Source organism: Balaenoptera ricei, chromosome 10 (genome assembly GCF_028023285.1).
Source record: "Balaenoptera ricei isolate mBalRic1 chromosome 10, mBalRic1.hap2, whole genome shotgun sequence".
NCBI lineage: Eukaryota > Metazoa > Chordata > Mammalia > Artiodactyla > Balaenopteridae > Balaenoptera > Balaenoptera ricei.
The window spans coordinates 93115669-93139866 of record NC_082648.1 but is presented as its reverse complement, the minus strand read 5'-3'; the positions used below and the strand labels follow the sequence as shown (position 1 = coordinate 93139866).

At 47.4% G+C, this 24198-nt stretch overlaps 1 protein-coding gene across 3 annotated transcripts in view; it reads left to right on the top strand.

The window, feature by feature from the left end:
• LARGE1 (LARGE xylosyl- and glucuronyltransferase 1) overlaps positions 1–24198 on the top strand; it is a 602997-nt gene that overhangs the window by 25207 nt on the left and 553592 nt on the right. The window contains exon 1 of one of the 3 annotated variants that reach the window (XM_059936846.1): positions 18960–19249. The exons of 1 other annotated variant lie outside the window; for it this stretch is intronic. The gene's annotated coding sequence lies outside the window, so the exon portion shown is untranslated. Of the gene's footprint in view, positions 1–18959; positions 19250–20351; positions 20507–24198 lie in introns of those variants that run through there. One more of the 3 variants, XM_059936845.1, reaches the window with a different exon arrangement.

Here is a 24198-nt window from a genome sequence, read left to right as displayed (position 1 = left end):
CACTGTGGGTTTGATTCAAAGTCACCTTTTCACCTTCTCTCTCTTCATCCCTTCCCTCACCCCACGTATGCAAAACAGTGTCACGTTTTTCTTCTTTTACTGAGAGGGTGTGATGTGTGTGCACATATGGGCTCCCAAGTGTGAAGAGATATATCGATGCACTTCGTAATCAGAGAGCCATAAAAAAATAACAATGTGTACCTGCAAGTTTTTGAAATTCCACCTCTCCAGCTAAAGTACAGTGGAGTCTAGGGACCCACCACAAACTAATATTTAGGGAGAGTCGTACAGATGTACCAGATTTAGGACTCACAGTGGCTGCTGGTAAATTGTCATGTCTTGACAAGGCTCTGAAATTTACTCAGTATTCATTCATTCATTTATTCATTCATTCAGTGCCTGAAGATTATTTTATATGTATGAGGCACCTGGGTGGTGGATGTGATTCGCTACGTGTATTGATGACCCCAATTCTTCACACCTTTCTGAATTCCTAGCCAAAGATCATAGTATATTTCTGCAACTTTTGACTTTGGGCTTAATTGTGTGGCTTACTTTGACCTGAAGGCTAAAGCAGAGGTGGCGGTGTGCTAGATCTGAGCCTAGGCCTTAGAAGACCTTGAGTGTTTCTCCTTTTCTTTTTCCTGCCTCTTTGCCTTTGCTGCAAGAACAGCATACCCTGGTAGTCCAAGGAGAAGCAGGATGGGAGACACTTGGAACAGAGCTGCTCAGCCAACCCAAGAGTCTTCAGTGAGAAACCAAGCCCACCCTCAGTCAGCCAAGTCCCAGCTGACCTGTAGATGCATTAGTGAAAATGAATGATTGTTGCCTTAAGACACTGCTTTCAGGGATGGCGTGTTATGCGGCATGATTATGCAGCAGATGGCTGATAATAGTGGGATGTGATATGACTCCTGTGTGATGTGGATCCTGTTTGAAAGAAATCCTGGAGTTTGGTGATGGTGGCGGGAGGGCCAGGATAAGTTCATTGACTCATACAAGGTAGAGAAAGTGCTAAAGTGCCCTAAGAAAGGACTCAGTAAGGGAAGTTTAAGTAGGGAGAGTCTTCTGCTAATTTGGAAAGATACATGCACCCCAATGTTCACAGCAGCACTGTTTACAATAGCCAAGACATGGAAGCAACCTAAGTGTCCATCGACTGATGAATGGATAAAGAAGATGTAATATATATATACACATATATAGACACATATATATGTGTATATATATATACACACACGTACACACACACAATGGAATATTAGTCAGCCACAAAAAAGAACAAAATAATGCCATTTGTAGCAACATGTAGATTTGTAGCAATCTCTTAGTATGGAACCTAGAGATTACCATACTAAGGGAAGAAAGTGAGACAGAGAAAGGCAAATATCATATGATATCACTTACATGTGGAGTCTAAAAAAATGATACAAAGGAACTTATTTACAAAACAGAAACAGACCCACAGACACAGAAAACAAACTTGTGGTTACCAAAGGGGAAAGGGAGAGGGAGGGATAAAATAGGAGTTTGGAATTAGCAGATACAAACTACTATTTATAAAATAAATAAACAACAAGGTCCTACTGTATAGCACAGGGAACTACATTCAATATCTTGGAATAACCTATAATGGAAAAGAATCTGATTCAGTATAACTGAAGCACTCTGCTATATACCAGAAACTAACACAACATTGTAAATCAACTGTACTTCAATTGAAAAAAAAAAAAGGAGGGAGAGTCTTCTGGGTGAGTGATCAGAGAAAGCCTCATGAGGGGGTGGGCTTTTGAAAAGGTGTTTTTAGATGATGTTATCAAAGTTTAGAATAGAGAGGCATTGACTAGTTTCTGAGTTTAAAATATGTGATGTTTCAAAATTGATTTCTCATCAGAGGCAACACACTATGCCAATTTCCCATTAAATGTCTAATGACCTTGCTACCAATAAATAAATAAATAAAGACTCAGAGCTACGTTGGTATCAGAAAGCAACACCCCCGTTTGATAATAGCCAACATTTACAATTCTCATCACAAAAAATTATCCAGCATGGATTTGGCTTACCTACTGAGTGCCAGGGATCTGCTTGCTCAGCATTTTATAGGCATGATCTCACGTAATCCTCATCATCATCTCAAGAGACCGTAATAGATAACTAATGTTAATTCTATTTTCCAGATAAAGTAACCAAGCCAGAGAGGGGAGGTTATTTGCTAAAGCCAAGCAGTGACATCAGAGTGCCATTCCGCTCCCTGAACCTGACTCTCCTGTTAGATTGGCATCCTCTCCATTAATTTCTCTATCACCAGCACATAGCATGAGGCTTGGCACAGAGTAGGTGCTCAAAAGATGTCTGCTCAAGGAAAATATGAATAAATATCTTAAAAATGAATAATGGCGTCATCCATGTCCGAATGGAAGTCATAGCCTGGTAGGGGAGACAGATTCCTGAGCTGACTCTTAGGAAACAGGCAAGGTCAGTGGTGGAGAGATAGGAAATATAAGTATTTGGGAGAGCACAGAGCGGATGCCCTTGTTATAACCTAGAAAGGTTAACACCTTCTGGAAGTGGTAAACTCTGGAATGAGTCTCAGATGAGGAGTCTGAACTAGACAAGGGAGGTGCAAGTGGCTTGCGAGCAGAGGAGACGTGAGTTTACAGCTTATAGCTTCTGGAACATGGTAGATGCTCTGTTGTAAATGTTTATTGTTCTGACCTGTTGGGTGAGGGAGGCACTGGCCGTGAACCTTCTGAGCTGCTCTGACCAATAAAGCTATGAAAATTTGAGTCTCTGCATTCTCTTCACCTCTTTCGTTCCAAATTTTCCAATGCTTGTCCCTTTAGGGACATTGAGGCAGCACAACAAAAGGAATTGGGACCTACTCTGTCCTAAAGAACTTGAGGAGTTGTTGCCTAATAAGGCTGGCTTATCACCAAGATAATGGTCCTTTTGAATAGTCCTAGGAATTGTGCAGATATAAGATAAACCTGAAGTAGCCTCTGGTAATCCAAATCTTAAGGTTTTTGAAACTATTTACTGAAGACTCTTGACCCAAATCTGAATCCCGGCTCCAGCATTTACCTGTGAGATTTTGGTGAAGTTCCTTAACAGCTTTCTGAGCCTCAGTTTCTTCACCTGTGAAATAGGGATAAAATCCACATCCTAGAAATATTACTCAGCCATAGAAAAGAATGAAATAATGCCATCTGCAGCAACATGGTTGGACCTAGAGATTAATAAGTGAAGTAAGTCAGACAGAGAAAGCAAATATCATATGATATCACTTATATGCGGAGTCTAAAAAAATGATATAAATGAACTTATTTACAAAACAGAAACAGAGTCACAGACATAGAAAACAAACTTAGGGTTACCAAATGGGAAAGGCGGGGGGAGAGATAAATTAGGGATTTGGGATTAACAGATACATGCTACTATATATAAAATAGATAAACAACAAGGACCTACTGTATAGCACAGGGAACTATATTCAATATCTTGGAATAACCTATAATGAAAAAGAATACATATATTTATGTATAAAGGAATCACTTTGTCTACACCTGAAACTAACACAACATTGTAAATCAACTATACTTAAATATAAAAAGAAATCCACATCCTAGAGTTGTACAGGTTAATTTCAAAAAAACAGTAGCTAGAATTTTTAAGCACCAGCTGTGTGCCAGGCACTCTTTTAAACCTCTGTATGAATGGATTCATTTGACATTTTAAGTTCTCACCAAAAAAACCTTACGATGGGATAAACATGATGATGATCCCCACTTTACAACATGGAGTTTATAACTTGCCCAGATTACAGGGCTAGTTAGTGGGGGAAACTAGGATTTGAACCCCCAGACTCATGCATGCTCTTCACGAACCTAAGCTGTACTGTCTCTGTGCTGGTACCCAGCAGGCACTCATGGGCCCCTAGTCCCCCATCCCCTTCTCTGTGCAGGGCTGACCACCATTGTTCTCCTCCTGCCCTGAGGACCTGGTTGGGGGCTTTCCTCTCAGCACTGACATGGCAGGTAGTTTGTTTGCCTATGTGTTTATCCCGTGAGGTTGCATACTTCACCAGGGCAGGGACCGTGTCTGTTTTCCTGGACCACACTGTATTTCTGGTCCTAAGCTTAGTACCTTGTACACATTGAGCACTTGGTAAGTACCCAAGAAATGAATATACTTCTCTCCACTTCTCTCCTCCCGCATCTTCTGGTCACTCAAGACCATTCTCCACTCAAGGTCTGGTTCAAATGATCCCATCCTCTTCTGGAGAAACTAGCAGCTGGAACCTGTCTGTGATGCTGGCATTTTATGTCGGTCCCTCTGTGAGTGTTGAGTGAGCCCCTGGGGACCCCCCAGAGCCCACCTCCCCACCTCGAATGTTCTCCGTCAGTGGCATTGACATAAGTTGATTGAACAGAGGCCCCATCTGAAGAGAGTCTGACTTCCGCCTCTGCTAGAGCTTCAGAAGGGACCAAGAAAAAAAAAAGTTTATTTACGGTAGCCATTTTGCAGAGTTTCCAAAGATGTATTATTCCAGCTCCAGAATCTCAAAGTTATGAATGGATGGACTCCAAAGCATACGTTTTCTTTTCTGCCATTGAGAAGGATGTCACGAATGGTGCTGGGGAGTGCTCGTCGGTGCACAAGTCTGCCTAGCCCCGGAGGGAGCTGCCTTCCTGGGCCTTTGCCACGAGAACTGTCAGAGAGCTACACTTGCAAACCTGACAATTAAAACAGAAAGAGGAGAAGATTGAATGAGAAGATTGAATAAGAATCGTTTTCATTTATATTGAATGAAGGGGCTTGAGGAAAGTTACGTAATTAAAAAAGAACCATGGCGCTTCGCAGAGGAGCTCGGGGAGAGTTTTAGAGACCCCTGTCATTTCACTGCACCCAGTTCTTCAACAGGTAGGATTTTCTTTTGGGGAATGAGGTGGGGTCCTGCATGAAGCTCAAGCTTTAAGGTCAGGCAATACCTCGATTTAAATCAGGCTCTTGCATATATCCAGAGAAAACTATAATTTGAAAGGATACACGCACCCCAATGTTCATAGCAGCACTATTTACGATAGCCAAGACGTGGAAGCAACCTAAGTGTCTATTGACAGATGAATGCGTAAAGAAGATGTGGTACATATATACAGTGGAATACTACTCAGCCATAAAAAAGAATGAAATTATGCCATTTGCAGTTACATGGATGGACATAGACATTATCATACTAAGTGAAGTAAGCCGGACAGAGACAAATACCATATGATATCACTTATATGTGGAACCTAAAAAAATGATACAAATGAACTGATTTACAAAACAGAAAGAGACTCACAGAGAAAACAAACTTATGGTTACCAAAGGGGAAATGGGGAGGGATAAATCAGGAGTTGGGGATTAACATATACACCCTAAGTATATAAAATAGATAAACAACAAGGACCTACTGTATAGCACAGGGAAGTGTACTGAACATCTTGTAATAATCTATAAGGGAAATGATTCTGAAAAAGAATATACATATATAACTGAGTCACTTTGCTGTACACCTGAAACTAATACAACATTGTTAACCAACTAAAATTAAAAAAAAATAAAAAGAGGAGGGACTTCCCTGGCAGACCAGTGGTTAGGTTAGGACTGCATGCTTTCACTGCTCAGGATCCAGGTTCAATCCCTGGTTGGGGAACTATGATCCCGCAAGCTGCATGGCGTGGCCAAAAAAAAGAAAAGAAAAAAAAAAGAAAAACAAAGAAATAGAAAAAGAAAAAATAAATCGGGCCCTTGACTAAATGTGTGTCTGAGTTTAATCTGCTAAAAACACTGCTGGTTTTTTCACCTCTAAAACAGGTGAAATATTTTCCAAGGTGGTTGTGCGCATCGCGTGAGGATATATTTGAAGGTGCTTTATAGGTAGCAGGGCCTCCAGTGTTGGCCACTTTCTCAGCCCCATCCATGATATACAAGCATTCTTCTTACATTGACCCACCAAATGCACAGCATTTCCTGGATTGGAAGGGCCATGGAGAGGCAGTTGAACATGCAGCAGGGAGGGGTTTTTTTGGAGGTTGTCGAAGATTTTGACAAAATGGAAGGGAAGGGCTTCCCTGGTGGCGCAGTGGTTGAGAATCTGCCTGCTAATGCACGGGACACGGGTTCGAGCCCTGCTCTGGGAAGATCCCACATGCCGTGGAGCAACTGGGCCCGTGAGCCACAACTACTGAGCCTGCGCGTCTGGAGCCTGTGCTCCGCAACAAGAGAGGCCGCGATAGTGAGCGGCCCGCGCACCGCGATGAAGAGTGGCCCCCGCTCCCCACAACTAGAGAAAGCCCTCACACAGAAAAGAAGACCCAACACAGCAAAACATAAATAAATAAATAAATAAATTTAAAAAAAAAAAAAAAAAAAAAAAAATGGAAGGGAAGAAGACTAACTAGGAATTGTTTCTCAAACAGTGTTTCTTCATGGGCTTGCAGGTGTTCTCTGAGTCGCTTTTTTAAATTAAATTTTCGGCTTTCATTGACATTTTAAAAAATTGACACTTTGGGGCTTCCCTGGTGGCGCAGTGGTTGAGAATCTGCCTGCCGATGCAGGGGACACGGGTTCGAGCCCTGGTCTGGGAAGATCCCACATGCCGCGGAGCGGCTGGGCCCGTGAGCCACAACTACTGAGCCTGCGCATCTGGAGCCTGTGCTCCGCAACGAGAGGCCGCGATAGTGAGAGGCCCGCGCACCGCGATGAAGAGTGGCCCCCGCTCGCCGCAACTAGAGAAAAGCCCTCGCACAGAAACGAAGACCCAACACAGCCAAAAATAAATAAATAAATAAATAATAATTAAAAATGAATATCTGCTTAAAAAAAAATTGACACTTTGATGTTATCTCAAATTAATGCAAGCATCCTCTGGGTCATCTGCGTGACTACGAATAACCAAATACCGCTGGATGGGCACCGATGAGTCGTTGCTTGGGCACCAGGTGGTCCCTCCTGAGCTGAGGAAAGCTCAGGAAGGAAGGACGGAGGAGGCTGATTGTGCGAAGGGAGCACCCGGGTGGTTCCACAGTGTTTCCAACCTCAGGAGGGCACGAGGCTGGGGCCACCAATCTCAGAAGAACCTGGCTGATCGAGCAGAGTCAGCCGTACTGTCTCGGGAGAGTGATGGTTTAGGCTTAGCATCTACTGTCACTTTAAGTCAGTTTAAACTTGTTTAGTGTTGAACTGAACCACAACAAGGCACCTTGTGAAGGCACTTTGGCTTTGAGGCTGTTTTAGAGTTGCCAGTTCTGGGCCTGTGTCCCTCATTGGATGCTCATGCTCTCCCTTCTCTTGGCTTGGAATTCTGTTTTCCTTCACCACCCCTGCCCCCACTGCCACCCCCAGTCCTGGATAATTCCTGCTCTCATCTTGCTGTCAGTTTAGATACCGTTTCCTCAACCCTCTCTCACCACCTTGCCCACGTAGAAACTTGCCTTCTGTGTTTTTAAAGACCTTTGAGGCCGTGTTCCCAAGTTGATTTCCATGGCTTATGTAGGATGTTTTGGTTCATTTCTTTCTTTGGCTGATTGCTGGACTGGAAGCTTCTTGAGAGCAGGGCGTATCTTTTTTTTTTTTTTATAATTTTAATTTATTCAAATCTACAATGCCATTGTTTATTGAATAGGGAACTCTAATTTTTTTTTAAATTTATTTATTTATGGCTGTGTTGGGTCTTCGTTTCTGTGTGAGGGCTTTCTCTAGTTGCGGCAAGCAGGGGCCACTCTTCATCGCGGTGCGCGGGCCTCTCACTATTGCCGCCTCTCTTGTTGTGGAGCACAGGCTCCAGACGCGCAGGCGCAGTAATTGTGGCTCACGGGCCCAGTTGCTCCGCGGCATGTGGGATCCTCCCAGACCAGGGCTCGAACCTGTGTCCCCTGCATTGGCAGGCAGATTCTCAACCACTGTGCCACCAGGGAAGCCCAGGGCGTGTCTTTTTGTCACTGTCCTCGGCGCTGTATCCTGCACAGTGCCTGGCACTTAGCACTCAATAAATACTATTTAAATTTTTTTTTATTTTAATATTTTATATTTTAGTGCTTATATAATACTGGAATAAAAACGATTTAAGCCAAAATAGAGTTCCTTGCCAACTTCTTTTCCATACAGGTGGCTGCTGGTCACTCAAGTTTGAGGAACACGGTGTAAGAGGGATTGCCTCCTATTGGGATTGACATGTACACGCTACTGTATTTAGATAAACGACAAGGACCTGGACTTCCCTGGTGGCGCAGTGGTTAAGAATCCGCTTGCCAATGCACGGGATGCAGGTTTGAGCCCTCGTCCAGGAAGATCCCACATGCCGCGGAGCAACTAAGCCCGTGCGTCACAACTACTGAGCCTGTGGTCTAGAGCCTGCGAGCCACAACTACAGAGCCCGTGTGCCACAACTGCTGAAACCTGTGCTCCTGGAGCCTGTGCTCTGCAGCAAGAGAAGCCACTGCAATGAGAAGGCCGCACACCGCAACTAGAGAGAGCCCACGCATAGCAACGAAGACCCAACGCACCCAAAAATAAATAAATAAATTTATTCAAAAACAACAGCAACAACAAAGACCTAATGTGTAGCACAGGGAACTCTGCTCAGTATTCTCTAATAACCTAAATGGGAAAATAATTTGATAAAGAATTTTAAAAAAAAGAAGGATTGCCTGCAGAATGACCAACCTCAGAGGTGAAGGAGAAGGAAAGGGAGAAGTAGTAATGTACTGGGTCCATGTGTCCTTGCTGAGCACCAGGGACAGGACTGCCCCAGGCCAGCGTCCTCTGGATCCGAGAAGAGGGATGCAGCCTGGAACTCACCTTGGCTACTTCCTTACCTGAGAGACTGAAGGGGGAGTTTGTAATTCAGGGCTACACTGTCTGGGTTTGATGTCTCTTGAAAGGTCCTTGTAAGGGGCTGCATTTGTGTCTTTTAATGATGTTTGGAGAGACCAGGCTTGAGCAGGAGGAAGTTGTAGCTCCGGTGAACTCACGCTCACCCCCAGAGGGTAGCTGAACTGCTTATGCCAAAAGCTAAGCCTCTTAATGGGCATCACTCACTAGATTTCATCGTAATTATAACTTTGTTTTAATAGCGTTTTACAGGCCACAAAGCACATTAACAGGCCTTTTAGTGCTTCATCAAAACCACAAGGTCCTTCCCACAACCAGGTGATGGGCAAACAGTCCCATTTCATAGGTGAACAGACTGAGGCTTAGAGGCATTGATTTGCCCTGGGAGCTCAGGACTTCAAGGCCCTGTTCCCTCCACCGTGCCACTTGCCATCTAAGGGAAGGGCATCTGCCTCCCACGGTGCTCCTGGGCTCCAGTCTGGGGTCTCAGCTGTCCCCTGCCTTCTGCAGGGGGTCACCTAGGATACCAGCTTGTGATAAAGTGGCTTAGTGGCAACTTAATTATATTTTCAGCAACTTAAAAAAGGATAGATTCTGTTCAGCTCTATGAAAGGCAGTGTCGTTTGTGAAACACACCTCCTGTGCTGTATACATGGGATTTGAAAGCAACTTCTGCCACTGCCTGGCTGGAGTGGGTGACTTGGTATCGTCTGAGCCTCAGTTTCTGTGTGGGTGAAAGGGGGATAGTAGTGCTTAATCAGGGCATTGGCGTGAAAGGAGTTGTCATTAGCAAACTGCCCCACTCATCATACACACATTCCAGTTAGTATTCCTAGTGCTCCCAGATGCTTACCTGTTCTTTTATTAAAAGAACTTTTCTGGTGGAAAGTCTCCCCAATGCACGTGCTGTTGGTACGGTCACAGGCTCGGGTGACTCAGCTTACCTTTACGCTGGGCATGCACCTGAGAAGCGCAGGGAGCTTGGGCTTCAGAGCCAGGAAGGAGGTGGATTTGAGTCGTCGGGAAACCTGGAGACGCTCCTGTCACTGTCCCTTGGAGGCTTGGCTTTCGGAGTTGGCGCGTGTGTGCCACCAAGATGGTGACTTGCGGGAGGGGGAGGCATCCCTTCCCTGGGCAGGCAGATCAGAGGCTGGGTTGCGGCCCCCAGCAGTGTAAGCGGTGACCTGGAGAATCTGGCTGCTCTGTGGGGCGGTGGCATCTGGCCTTTGAGGGCCTCCTGTATCTGGTCCTGCTCGGCTCCCACCGGTTGGTCCCTCGCATCGTTGTGACGCTCCAGCCAAACTCACAGTCGCTTGGACGTGGCCCCGGCCTTCCAAGGCCCTCTGCGGGGCTGACACGGTGCTGGGGCCTCAGAAGAGATGCGGGGGTAAATACGAGGGCAGCTTCTCCTGGACAGGGTCACCCTGAGCATCGTATGTGAAAAACACACTCTTTAAGGCCAGCAGAGGAGAGAGGTCCTGCGTACAGTGACCCAGGCCCGTGTTCTTTGCAGATATACAAGTGCTTTCTTTAAAGTGATGCATTCCCACAGCCTGGAGGGAAGGCTCAGTAATGACTAGTCCACGGGAGGAAACCCGTGTGGACCGAGGCCCATTCTGTGGGCTCAGTTCCCACCCTCGTGGGGCTTAACGCTCTGGCTGGGGGGAGAGAGGTGGTGTTGTGAGCAGAGATCACCCTGTGGCAGACCTGTGTTCAAATCTTAATTTTTTTTTTGGATTCATCTTACAGATATTTACTGAATCCTACTGTGTGTGAGGCACTGCTCTCAGTGCAGTGGGTCTATTTCAGAAACTGAGTGATAGAAGTTCTTGTCCTCAGGGAGCTTATATTCTAGCTGAGGGAGGGTAGCGTGTGTGCGTGTGTGTGTGTGTGTGTGTGTATGGTAGTAAGAGTTTGCAGGTTTAAGTTGGTCACAGAGGGATTCTCAGGGAAGGTGATTTTATCAAAGACCTGAGAAGGTGAAAAAATGAGTCATGTGGAGCCGTCTGGGGAAAGAGCTGAGGCTGAGGTAAGGTAAGTGGCCCTGAGGCCACTTCTCAGTTGCTAATTGAGAGGCCACAAGGCTGTGCCGTGGCTGGAAGGGAGGGAGCAGGGAGGAAAGTAGTGGGGGATGAGGTCAGAGAGGAACGGGGCCCGGTGGTTCAGGCCCTCGTGGGCCGGGGCCATCGGAGCAATGGCGTGAGTTACTCATTTATCAGGGGCACGGGGACTACCCCTATGTTGAAGATTGCCCATCGGGAGCAAAGGTGGAGGGAGGGGTGCCATGTAGGAGGGGCTTCATTTCAGGCAGGTGAAGAGGCTGACTTGGCTAGGGCGACAGTGATGGGAGGCATGGAGAAATGGCTGATTCCGGGTCTCTGTTGCTTACAATCTCTGTGATCCTGGGTGGGCTACTTGCGCTCATTTCTCAGTGCTACAGCGGAGATAATAAAACCTGCTACACAGGGTGGTTACAGAGTGGTAGCCAAGCATCGGCCTGGCTCTGGAGGGGCCCTGCCCTCATGCTGCTGGCCTTGCAGGTTTATGCGTTGCTGCTTCCATCATATTGCAGGGAAAGGCTCTTAAGTTGCTGAGGCTGAAACATAAAGATAACTTCCCGCTGCATAGGCCCCTCCAGTGTTGGCGGCCAAGGAGGTCTTTAGAGAAGTTCCAACCCGACCTTCTTGAGTTATTGATTCGGAAACCGGGGCCCAAAGTGACAAGTGTTCCCATTTTCCACATAATTCGTCCAGCTGTATGTCACGTCTCACGGCCCCTGGGGATTTGTGAAGAAGCCGAGCGATTTGTGGTCCAACGTGAAGAAAATTGGATTATGGAGCGATAAATTAAAAAGAGTGCTTGATCCGTCTGCTGAAATCCCCATAATTTTGGGCTCCTGGAGTTCAAGATAATCCTAGCAGAGAAAGCAGGAGAAGGGTGGAAGAAAATCAAAATTTCAGCTCAGTTCTGTAAGCAGGGAATGTGCACATGTTGGCACAAGATCAAATCTCAGGAATATACTAGCGATGCTGGAGTGAGGTAGCTGAGTGCATTTTTATTGCTCTGTGAAATGTATGGAACTTGGATTTGCAAAGTGCTTTATTTACCCCTCGTTAGTTACTTTATATGACAAGGGTCAGCGTTGCTGTTTAACAAGAGAACCCCTGCTTTCCTTGTGGAATTTCATTCTGGGTGTTTTTCCTACGCTTTAACAATGTCCCCTGCTAGGAAGTCCCCTGCGCCCTTTCTGACTGCTGGGGGCAGGGGTGCTAGTGGCGTGGCAGATCTGGATAGAAGCTGGGCCAGCTTTAGACACAGGCTCATGTGCACTAGGTCATTGGCCCTTGTCTTGATGCAGAAGGACAAGGAGTATCAAAGGACAGAGGCGGTGTTGCTGGTGCAGAAAGGGGGCTGGGGAGGACTTTGCTCCAGGTCCATCCGTGTCCGTCCTGGTTGTTATGGCCCTGAGGGCTTTTGCAGCGTCAGCTTAGCGTCCTGGAGAACAGGCCCCAGAGGTCAGTGTTGTCCTGTCCACGCACAGGAGCGCGACCCCCAACTTCAGCCCCCGATTTCACCCACTGCCTTTTAACCCCTTGTAACGATGTGCTGTGACTTGTTTCCCGAACAGTCCAGGCTGAACCGCGGTGAAATTAACACTGTAGATGAGTCTTTCTCAAAATGGGATCCATGGGTCTGCAATCTGTATGTTCTGAGAGAGGAAGCTGCTATTTCCTTTCAGTACTTAAAAAAAATTTTTTTTTGGCCACTTGGCATGGCTTGTGGGATCTTAGTTAACCCTGACCGGGGATTGAACCCAAGCCCCAGCAGTGAAAGCACAGAGTCCTAGGACCATCAGGGAATTCCCAGGAAGCTGTTCTTTCAACAATACTTTTTAAATTGGGGGCTTATATTTTTAGGATAAATAACAAAACAAAACCTTGTTGTGATTCTTAGCTGAGCTCATTTGCAAGGGAAACGCAGTTTCAAAAAGCAAGACCTGCGCTTTGTAACCAGCTCCCTTCTCCCCTTTAAAGGGGTCAGTTTATTACACACGTTTGGGAGACTTGGTAATTCTAATTGTTTTGACCTTCCGTTTATCAAATTCCTCTCTTTGTAGTGAGGCTCAGGTCAGCCTTCCCACACAGACGCTCACCTTCCCTTCCAATTCTCCGCCTGCTCATTCGAGAGCCGGAGGTGACTTCACCTGCCGATGTTGCGCAGGGACCCCCTGGGGGCTCCTGGGCTCTTGGAGGCTTTGAGCAGTTTGCTTGTTGAGCTGGACATAAGCCATGTGGTGCGTCTCGTGTGCGGAACTCCTTTTCTGGCCCCAGGGGGCTGGTAACTATGCTTCTGGAAACCTGGTACACGGAAGGCATCTGGAACGTTAGACTCTCCATATGGGAGCCTGTCAGGGAATGTCATCACAAGTCGGCCGAGTGGCCTCTGTGGCATCTTAATTGAATGTAAAAAAAAAAAAAAAAAGCTACTTATAAAGTAGAAGGGGACAATTTGGAAGGCTAGTACCCAATCTTTGCAAGCAGAAGCCTAAAAAGTACATTCACATGTATAGTAAATCTTTCCCTCTTCCTTCCGTCCTTCTGCTTTGGTGTTTACTGCCCACAAAATGGTATGTATTTTTGTGGGCATAAGTGAGGGACAGGGAGGTACCTGCTTCCAATACCTGTGTCCTAAGAGGGAACAAAAACATTCCTATGAAAATTGTTTCAGAATTGGAAAGCAAGATCTTGCCGAAGGTTCAGATGAAAACATCTTAGGCTGTGATGTCTGGAAGGTTAGGTTAAACTTTGGCGGAGGAAGGAAAACATCAATTGTGTGAGGGCAGCCTGCTTCACTGAAGTGACCGGAATGTGGCTGGTAGGTCTGGGACGGTGAGCCAGGCCACAAGGAAGAGGCAGGAGTGTGACCGTCGGGTCCTGGGTGGCGGGGACTCGGCATGACTCTTGCAGTGAAGATGAGTGAGTCTGGATCTTAGCTCCATCTCATGCAGCTGGGTGACCCTGGGCAAGTGTGTAGTATATTTCTCAGTGGAGCCTCAGTTTCCTTACCTGAAAGCTGGCATAATAACAGCTATCTCATAGGACGGTGATAGGGCTCAGATGAGGAGGTACATCAAAGTTCACTCTTCTTTTTTGGCCACACTGTGTGGCATGCAGAGTCTTAGTTCCCCAACCAGGGATCGAACCTGTGGCCCCTGCATTGGAAGCACGGAGTCTTAACCACTGGACCGCCAGGGAAGTCCCTAAATTCACTCTGATACCTATCTGCTGTGTAGAAGCTGAGATTTTGATCAAGACTATTATTCTTCCATCCAATCTGACTTAGACCCAAAGGTTCTGAAATATATGGCAGTTGTGCAAGATCCAAAAGGCTGTGAGATTATACCTTTTGCTTCAGCTTACACTTTGTTTTCTTGGCCATCCAGAAATGCTTTCACGTTAGCGTGGGTGGGCACAATTTGGAGTGCTTGGTTAACCCAGCAATTAATAAAAGTGGAGAGGTGACAATCGGTGTTACCAAGCTGCAGTCGAAAGCGATGCATTTGGCCTCTCTCCATGCAAACAGATTGGTGGAGAAGCCGCCCGTGGGGAGGAACATGGGAATGCAGGAAAGGGAAGCTGGTTGGTAAACGGGACTCAGAACAAAAACCAGGGTGTCAAGATGGGTTGGTTGATTATTTCATTCAATCAACAGATATTTATTGAGTAATTCCTGTGTACCTGATACTGTGCCAGGAACTGAAACTGTACATATGGACAAGGCCTGGCTTCTCCTCTGAAGACGCTCAGGCTGTCATGGAGGTAGTAGACATGTAAGCAGTGAATTCTAACACTGTGAAAAGTACGGGATACCCCGTGACCAAAGGACGGAGTTGATTAGTTTTACGAAAGAGGGAGAGAACAGTTTAGACTTTACGGGAAAGGTGGTCTGAGCCAGACCTCGCTGGGGGAAGAGGGGATTCTAGCACAGGAGACCACAGGAGCAAAGGCTGGGAAGTGTGAAATGAAGGGAGGATTCGTAGTTGTTAACAGGAACTGGGATTGAATTCCAGTTCTGCCACCTTCCTAGCTGGCCGACTGGGCAAATCATGGAGCCTTCCTGGGAGTGTGTTTGCTCATCTGTAAAATGGGCATAAAGAATCCAGGTCTCATGGGGTATGGAGAGGATTCACTCTTAGTTCACGTGAGGCACACCTGGCCCAAGATGACCCCTCCTGTAACAATTAGAGCTCTGAAGTATCCCGGGTTCCTTGAGCGTATCCTGTGTAAGAAAGAGCTGAGACTGGAGATGACATTTAGGGCCAGGTATCAAAAGCATGGGACTATCATACATCCTGATCTTACCTCTGCAAGCGCTCACCGACACCCTGGTTAAGCCATGTCCCCCCCTCAAGGTACCAAACAATCTTACCATTTAAAACACAGCCACCCACTGGTGGCAAGTAACTGAATGTTAGTTGTTCATTCTTTTCTGGGGTGACGACATGGAGAGACCACGATCTCAGGGAGCAGATTTGGAGATGGGGGTGAATTCGTATCCAGCCTTGGAAAGAGCTCAGCTCAGCATTGAGCTAGACCCGGAGTTGAATTCTTTCCCCACAGTTTGTCAGCCTCTGCAGGTCACTTCATCACTCCCAGGTTTAGCTTCTACATCCATGGAATTTGGTCTAAAAGGTATCTACATATCGAGAGGAAACACTTATTTTAAGAACAGGGATGAAAATTCCTTTGAAAGAGGGAACTGCCTTTGTGTAGGAAGACACCTTGATAAGCTAGAACAGAGCTGCCCAACAGAAATATACTATAGGCCACACATGGAATTTAAAAATTCCCAGTAGCCACGTGAAAAAAAAAAGGTAAAAAGGAATAGGCGAAGTTAATTTTAATAATAATAGGTCAGTATAACCAAAATATATTAAAAAATCCTTGAGATATTTTAATTCTTTATTTCATGCTAAGTCTTTGAAAGCTGGTATATATTTTATATTTATAGCACAATTCAAGGGTTGGGTAGCCACATGTGCTTATGGCTACTGTATTGGATAGTGGACATGTTGGGAGGAGCCAAAGCCACAGATGAAGTGGCTTTACAGGGAAAGTGAGTTTTCTTCCTCCCTTCTCTCCCTCCCTCACCTTCCCTCCCTCTCGCCATCTGTCTTCTCTTTTAGTCTCTCTCTTCCTTATTTGGTTCCCCTTCCTGAGAGGGCTGAGAAGGTAAATGACCAGTGGAGACCACTGTGGATGCTCTGGGTTAGTGGGTATTCATGGAAAAGGAAGACAGAGATAAATTTCATGGACGGATGTAGGGAAAGGCACAACTCACTGGGAATTCTCAGAAATCACAAAAGCAGTAGCAGCCAGACTGCGTTGAGTGCTTGCTATATGCCAAGCGCTGTTCTAAGCATGTTACTGACTCGTCTTATGTAACTCTCACAGAACCCTAAGGGGTCGCCATTACTCCCATTTTCAAAATGGGAAAACCGAGGCCCAGAGAGGTTAAGGAACTCAACGTGGACACAGTGCTCTGTCTTCAGAGGCCTGCTGTGCTGGATGCCTCAGAAAATCTTGGAGGGAATAAAAGTCTTAAAAAGGTTCTTGGCTTCTATTTGGCATGGACTGTGGGTGGTTTACACCAGAGGGCTGTGGGGTGGGGAAGCCCCAGGGGTCATCTGGAGGAGCCTGAAAATAAGCCTTTTGAAAGGAGGAGCGTTCTTAATTTCCTTCTCCTCTAGGTCCGTGCCTGGTCCACAGTAGCTGCTCGGTGAACATGTGTGGAAGTCAGTGAGGATGGGCTGGCATCACTGGATAGGATGGTCTCTGAGTCCACTGGGCGGCCTGCAGGTGCAACTGTGCCATTATGGGATGGCTTTGTGAATAAGCCCTGGGGGGAAGGGGCCCATGTGGCGAGATAAGCAGTTTGTTCAGATCCAGAGTTCTCGCTTTGAGCTGAGGACAGAGGCCGATTTATACGTCCCGTGCCAAAGCTTTTTTTGTTTTTTTAGTAGATTAAAAAAATTGAATTATAGTAAATATATTCTACAAGCAACGAAGTACAGAAAGCATGTCGTGTACTGCAGGTATGCGGGGGAGTCCACTTGTATAACCAGCTCCCAGATCAAGAAATAGGACCTTACCAGTACCCCAGTGTCCCCCTTGGCCCTCCCAGAGGTGCTTCCTATCCTGGCTTCTGACTCCATGGACTACCTTTGCATGCCCACGCTTTCTAGTGAAGTCTAAGGATTGGAATGGTAGGGGATCTAGTTTGTTACAGCCCTGCATCCCTCATGGTCTCCAGGGTTGGGGTTCTACCCTGGTTCTTGCGTCCATTGCACAGATGAGAAACTGAGGCCGAGAGGCTCTGCAGCTTGCCCAGGTCTCATGGCTTGAGAATAGATCGCTGATTCAGGCTCAGAGCTGTGGTGCTCCAAAGCCCGTGTTCTTGACCATCCCCCGTGTTTTCTTCTATGACATTTTGTCTACGATCCCAAGGTTGGGGTGTTCAGGTTGAGATTGCCTGACGGCGCAGTTTCCGGGAGTGGCTGCCGGGATGCTGCACTGGGTTTGTCCTGAAGGCTCCCGGGCCCGGGGGGACTGAAGGCCACACCTCACCTGCCAGAACGACTTGGCTAGTGGAGCCCGTCCCCGGGTGGGGCGGCAGGAGGCGTCAGCATGTGGGGCAGGGGGGTTCCTCGTGGCCCCCGGGCTTCCCATCTCCGCTCGCTGCTGACAAACGCGCTCAGGCTCTGGCGAGAGAAGCTTTCAATTAACCAGAGTCCAGCAACTCCCTCCCGCTGCAGTGGAAGTGCTCTGTGCTGCCAGATTCAAGCTGAAGGCGCCGGTCAGCTCTGGGGGCGAGGCTGGGGCCGCTGCCTGGGGCACCTTGGATTTCAGCAACGGTCAACGCTGGCTCGGGATGGAGCCGGAGTGGCAGGCAGGGGAGGGCAGCCTCTGTCCAGCCTGCAGGCCCCTGGAAGTGGTCGGAGGTGGGCATGTGTACGTCAGGCTGGGGAGCTTTTGTCTCTGTGTGTCGTGGCCTTCTGCCCCCTCCACTCCCCAGTCAGGAGAGGCAGGTGATGGCTGTCGTTCTGCAGTTGGCCGCAGCCGCCGAGAGATTTGCCAACAATTCTGGAATGGAGACACCCACCCAGCCTCTTCGGTCCAGAGAATGCAGCTTGACCCATCGAGCCGCACACAGGCAAGCAGTTCCCTGAGCCTGGCTTTCTCTCCAATAGGATGCGAGTGGAGAGCAGGCAGAAACATAAGCGATTACACTAGGCTCTGTGCCCCTGGGACGGAAATTTAATTCGAAAAGGCAATATAAAACCACCCCTCTGGAGGCAATCGTGTTTATCAAAATAAAGCCAATATTATTATGATAATGCTAGCGAGTGAGTTGTTGAACCGTTTACTCTTTGCTGGCCACTGGGCCTAACAGCAGCAATTGAATGGTGTGGCTCTGAAGCCAGACTGTCTAGGGGTGACGTCTGCATCCTCTGCTCAGCTGTGTGACCTTGGGCAAGTTACTCGACTTCTCCGTCCATCTGTGAAATGGGATCACAACAGTCCCTAGTGAGAGTTGTTGTGTTAATGAATTAATCCACATTAGGCACTTAGATTACTGTCTGACATGTTGAAGTTCACATAGTGATGGTGAAGATGTGTCTAGGGTCAGTTACAGGTATTCTAGGTGGTTTAGTATTCTGAGTTAACAGACAAGGAACCTGAGGCACAGACAGGGTCGGTTCCTGGCCCAGGGTTTCACAGCCAGTAAGTAGCAGAGGTGGAATTTGAACCCAGAGCTACCTGATGGCATGCTTTCCAGTAAATGGTGGACAGAGCCATTATTGGCTTACTCAGGATTTATTGCCTGAGGATTAAATTTATTTCAGAACAACCCTCCTCTCCCAAATAGTTCCAGTAAAAACAGGACAAATTCTAATTATTTTATGACCCATTAAAATAATAAACATAACTAATGGCCAGTGAGTGCATTGCCCCATTCCAGCTGCGACATCTCCACTGCCTTATTGTTTGGGTCATGTTCTCTGTGGAAAAGTTTTGAGGTCAGATCAAATTAGAGGCGCTCCTTTTCTCGCCACGGCTGTCGGCTGTGCTCCTGAAAGAGGAGATACCTTGAGTGTGAGGACCTTCATGGTGGCATCTTAGGAGCAGGGAAGACCCGCTTTTTCATCTGTGTCTGTGCTCTGTGTCCTTAATGGGAAGTACACCCGTCACCCCAGCTGGCTGGGCCCTTCTGACTCTCCGTGCCTCTTGTGGCCCATCCTTGGTGTCCATGTCGACTCTCACAAAGGACCAAATCAGCGAGGAAAGATGAGGTTTCGGGTTTGACAAAGGTAGGACGGCACAGTGCAGTCTGCGGAAATAATATACCATTTTCTCCTTTAAGTTCCCTGAGCAGAGGCAGGAACACAGAGGACCAGAGGAGCGGCATAAAGGGGGAGGAAGAGAGATAAAAAAATACACAGTGGGGTAGGGATGGGGGAAGAAATGTCAGGGTGGGAGGGTGAGAGGGGAGGGCATGGGGCAGGAGTGGAGGTGGAGGAGGAGGGAGGTGCAGTGGGTGACTTGAACTTGGATTTTTGTGACATGAGAAGGGTGGGGTGTGACCTCGCAGGAAGCAGATCCTAGGCCTGGTGGGAGGGGGAGGAGGAGGAATGTGAGATGCAGCCTTGGGAGGGTGAAGGGTGTGTGTGAATAGAAAAAGGGGCTCTACAAGTTTTTTTTTGTTTTTTTTTTAATTGAAGTATAGTTGATTTACAATGTTGTATTAATTTCTGCTCTATAGCAAAGTGATTCAGTTATACATGTATATACATTCTTTTTTTAAATACTTTTTTCCATTATGGTTTATCATAGGACATTGAATATAGTTCTCTGTGCTATACAGTAGGACCTTGTTGTTTATCCATCCTGTATATAAAAGCTCACATCTGCTCACCCCAACCTCCCACTCCATCCCTCCCCCAGCCCCCTCCCCCTTGGCAACCACCAGTCTGTTCTCTATGTGGTGATTCTGTTTCTGTTTCATAGATAGGTCCATTTGTGACAGGCAGGTGGAGGCCCATTGTCGGCCATGTAGCTGATCGGTGGCAGAGTTTCCTGTTCCTGATCCAGTGCTCCTTGGCCATGCCTTGTCACCTCTCAGGCCAGAGGGAGACGAGCTTGCTGAGCCGGGTTTGCTGGATGGTTCGGTCGGGACATCTGCAGAGTTGCCCTTCTGTATCAGAGCTTTGCAGGGATGCCCGGCCCCGGGGCCGGAGCCGGGCACCATTTGACCCCATTCAGAAGAGACCAGACCAGTGAACCTCACGGTGCTTCGTTAGTCCGGGACAGCTCAAGCTGTTGGAGGCGTGCCTCTGTTGTGCGCTGCTTATGCCAGGGGTTAAAAAAAGAAACACTCACGCCGATCCAAGGGCTTTTTGTGGGCAGTGCTGAAATAATGAACCCAAACCCAGAGTCCGGCCGCTTCAGGCGTGAGGTTGCGTGTCCTACGGGGCCAGATTCTGGCAGCTCCAGGAGGTAATCAAGGCTGCCAGAGGCGGTCAACTCCGCGCCCTCCTGGGGGGCGGCCTCCCCATTGCAGGGCAGAGGTGAGTGGGCATGTTTTCTGTTCAAAGGATCCGATTTTTAGTGGAAGAGGCTTGTTTGTTTACTTAGTGAGGCCCGTGCCATGACTCTTTACCAAGGCCAGCTCCTGGCGTGAGCGGGGCCCGGCCTCACCATCCCTGCATTTCACATCTGGCCCTCATGGTCCAGGAGAACTTGCTTCACAGATGTGGAAACTCAGGCCCAGGGATGTAATGACTTGCCCAAAGCTTGTAGGCGGCTTTGGTGGCGGCGGTGGTGATGACGATGGTGAGGATGGGCAGGATGGAGGAATAGGATGATTGCTGCTGTGTGTTTGCCTAGCGAGCCTGTGAAGTTCTGTGATAGCGAAGGCTGTGTTCATTAATAACAGGCGTGGCTATTGTGGGCTGTGTGTCTGCTCGGTGCTCTGCAAGGTCCCCACTGGTTCAGGGAGCGACCGTAAGGCAGACGCTCTGTGTTCCGTTTACAGTGGAAGCGACAGAGGTCTGGGTCAAGTCAGAGTCTGCAGTCTTTCTGCTAAGCCGCCCGCGGCGTGATGACCGTGCCAGCTTGCTGTGTGTGGTGTGATCCTGTGGGTGGGAGAGTGGCCAGCTGAAAATTGGTGACAGCACACATCTTTATTCTAGCTCCTTCTTCTTTGGCTCCCAGGAACCCAGGTCCCCACCTCCCTGACATACCTCCCACTACCCCTGTCCCCATCCCTTTTCCCAGGGCTGTGTTCTCCTCTTTGTTGATAGAAATAGACTGTATCTGTCAATAGAGGGATAGTTTAGCTGAATTAACATTCACCATCACTAGTTATCTATTGACTTTAGTTATCCAAGGCTGTGACCCCAAAAGCATTTTTTCTGAAGATGACCAATTACCTCCGGTCCCTTCATTATGGATGAGTAATCAAGAACATTGAATGTTGCCAAATATCTTGTTGGTCAACTGTGTGGTTCATGCAGTGAAAAAAAGCTAGTATTTCAGGGAAAAGCTGCAGAGAGAAGGAAACAAAGGAGGAAGGAGGGAAGAAAGAAAGGTGTGTGTGTTTTTGTGTGTTTGCGGTGGGGGGGGCAGGGTAGGGTTGGATTAGCCTTAAAATAAGAAATAAGCTTGAAATTGAAGATGCAGCTCATATGTCACCTGCTCTGAAACCATGTGCTGTTTACGTGGGCAGATTTAGGTACCTGTCCTCAGTCCTCCAACAGCACCTCTGCTCTGACTTCAGAGGTAAGACTTATCAGGCTATATGGCAATTTGATCATTTCCATGTCCATCCTGGGCTGGTGCTGTGTGTTTTATACTGCCATTACCTGACACAGTGCTGGCACATAGTAGGTGCTCATTAAATGTTTACTGAAATGACTTAGTACCTCAAAGCTTTGTAAGAGAGGAGCTTTATGTCACTCTGCCTGCTTAGGACTCCAGATAACCTAGTTACTCCTTTCCAGATTTCTGTTGTCCATATGGGCCTGGGTTACTCTTAATGGCTAAAATGAACTAATTTAAATTTAATTTGAACTAACAGGATGTATGCAAGCCACTGCTCGTTTGATTAATTTGTTTGTATCATTGGATAAGCATTTTAAGGGGCAGCTAAGTACAGAACATTCCGTTTGGCAGACGGACTACAAAGTTGAGAGAGAAGGATGCGGGCTTTGAAACCAGGTTCAGGTCCAGATTTGATACTCTTCTGGCTTTAGGTGGTTCTGGTGGGTAAGAGCACAGATTCTGGGTCTGGGTTTGAATCCTGATTCTACCACTCACAAGCGGTGTGACCTCAGGCAAATTACCTAACCTTTCTCTGCCTTACCTTTCTCTGCCTTACTTTCCTCTTCCTTAAAGTGGGATAGCTTCATGGGGTTGTTGTAGGCTTAGGGTTTTTGTGGGGATTAAACGAGTTACTCTGTGTAAAGCACTTAGAACCATGTTGGTATCTGTTATTGGTAGTATTTGCTTTTAATTAAGCTTCAGTGTCCTCATGTGTATGACCTGACTTTTTAGTACCTAAGTCTTCATAGAATTGTGATGAGGATTGTATGAGTTTCCTGTGGCTGCTGTAACAAAATACCGCAAACTGGGTGGCCCCAAACAAGAGAAATTTATTGTCTCACATTTCGGGGGGCTAGAAATTGGAAATCAAGGTGTATCAGCGGAGCCCTACTCCCTCTGAAACCTGTAGGGTAATCCTTCTCGCCTCTTCCTAGCATCTAGCCATTTGCTGGCAATCTTTGGCGTTTCTTGGCTTGTAGACCCGTCACTCCAGTCTTCTGTCATCAAATGGCGTCCTGTCTGTGTCTGTCTTCCCATGGGTATCTTTTTATAAGGACATCAGTCATATTGGATGAAGGGCCCATTCTCTTTCAGCGTGATCTCATCTTCATTGCATCTGCAATGTCACTGTTTCGACATTAACTTGATCCCACTGGGAGTTAGGACTTCAACATGCCTTTGAGCGGACACAGTTCAGCCCATAGCAAGGATGAAATGGGAGAACCCATGTGGAGCACAGAACCTAGAAAGAAACAGTGCCAGTAAACGTTAACTGTGCCTGTTCTTATTGTTACCCTGTCCTCACTGTCATGATGACTGCCCTTGGCTGGGTGACCTTGGGCGGTTCTCAGGGCATCTTTGAACCTCCGTCTCCCATGTACTAACTGTGAATGGTGTGGTCCGTGGCAGGAGAGCGAGGTACTCAACCTCCCTGATGTGTATTGTCTCATCTCTGAAAGGGGGAGGAGGTAGACCCACCTCCCGGGAGGGACCTGCTAGGCAGCATGGGGTGAGGGCAAGTGTGTGCTTGTGGCCCAGACACGCTGGGCTTCCTGTGCTTGCCATCCCTTGTGGGCCCCTGTGGGTGCCACTGTGCAGTCCAGAGACTGCTTGGGGTCAGGAAGGCTCAGAGGTGTGTCTAGACGTGCGCAGGCTTGGATTGTCCAGACCCCCAGTTGCTTTGCAGTCAAAATGGGAAAAAAAAATTTTTCTCCACTTGGGAGCTGAGCAGATTTGCTACAGAGAAGTCTAGATATCTACGGAAACAGTCCTAATTTTAGCCTTGCTACACTTAATGCCAACTCGGAGAGTGCAGTGTTGGGTCAGGGCCCAGGGACTGGGGAAAGGGTCAGAACAAGCGCAGAGTAGCCAGCTGACAGGCGAGGAGTGGGAGGATGCTGAGGAAATCTAAGAGGTCATCAAGGGGCTGGGATTTTCTTCAAGGAGAGAATGGGTCTAAAGGGAAGGGCCTGGAGGGGTGAGCGTGTATCAAAAATTAGTACTTTAAACGGAGGGATCTCCCTCCCCTCTCCCTGTCTAAATTCTGCTTGTCTTCAGCTTAGTTCGAGACCACTATTTCCACTTCCTACCTTGGGAATCAGCCACTTCTGCTCTGAATTCGCATCATCTTTTATAATTCTGTTGAAGCATTTATGGCAGCCTCTTTAGTTTTGGGGTGACTTCATGTCCTTGCCGCCCCCCACTTGTTTTCGAGGCCCTCAAGGTCAGCCATGGAGGAGACATGCAGAAAATACATAACAAATGGAAGGAGACATGTCTGGTGATTTCTGGTTGACCAACCAGGGGTAGGCAGTTAACTAGAAAGGGGCATGAAACGTGTGAGTGTTATAAAGCGTACAGAAGCGCTTCCAGTGGGAAGAATCCACTTGCATGGGAATGGAAGTTGCCTGTAATTCTGCTGAGGACATGTTGGGGA